The following is a 1039-nucleotide window of genomic DNA, read 5'->3' on the forward strand; positions in this document are numbered from 1 at the left end:
CCTCTCACTAGAAGCGTCGGACCTCCCGCTTCCCGCTCCCGTCTCAAACACGGAGGACTCCCTCTCCGCAGCTGAGCACCCACGGCGCACGCCCGGCCTGTTAAATAGCCTGTAACCACTGTGTGACACAAACTCAGTGCTTTGGTCATTAAATAATGTCGGGCTCTGTTCGGGTTCGGACAGAAATATGTGGCCCGTGCCGCACTCTAACACACACACACACACACACACGGAAAACCGGACATTATCATCAGTTTATAAAAAAACCCCGGACGCCCGGGATGGGAAAAGTGGACATGTCCGGGCAAAAGAGGACGTTTGGTCAGCCTAAGTTACTACAGTCTTATCTTTTCGGGAATTTCTCAGTTGTGGGATCAATAAAGGTGTATCTTATCTTATCTTTTATATTACCTTTTTTATTAAGATTTAACAGCTTGTTTCCACTTGTGTGTACATGTGTGTGGAAATGAGGCAACCGCAAGTCCATTCATTCTGATGGGGATCTCCGCAATTTTGTATGATTAAAAAGAACTTGTTTTTCTAGTTGAAACACAATCTGGGTTCTCTGTTCTTGAATTCCAAATCCAGCGGAGGAGACGTCTCTTTGACTGACTGCGCTCAATGCTGGGATGATAAACATTCAATCACTGCCAGGTTAGGAAACATTTTCTTTCCACCACCATCAAACCTCCAAAGGATCCTCCTTAGGTGTCTTGAACTCCATGTAGGCTGCCACCTCATCCTCAGTCTGCAAAGTTTCATGGCTGGAGTCCTCCACGTCGGTGACCAATGTGACCACGGGGTCAAAGGTTACACTTGTGCCATTGACTTTCAAAATAAAAGGAGCTGCAGCTTGATAACAGTGATTTAGATCTGACTATAGCTGCAGCTTGATAACAGTGATTTAGATCTGACTATATAATGACAAAAACTGTGTGTGTGTGTTCCCCGTTTTTCTCCTCACTGACTTGGTCAATCCATGTGAAATTTGGCACAGTGGTAGAGGGTCATGGGAGGATGCCAATGAAGCAATATTACA

Source organism: Epinephelus moara, chromosome 11 (genome assembly GCF_006386435.1).
Source record: "Epinephelus moara isolate mb chromosome 11, YSFRI_EMoa_1.0, whole genome shotgun sequence".
In the NCBI taxonomy this organism is placed as follows: domain Eukaryota; kingdom Metazoa; phylum Chordata; class Actinopteri; order Perciformes; family Serranidae; genus Epinephelus; species Epinephelus moara.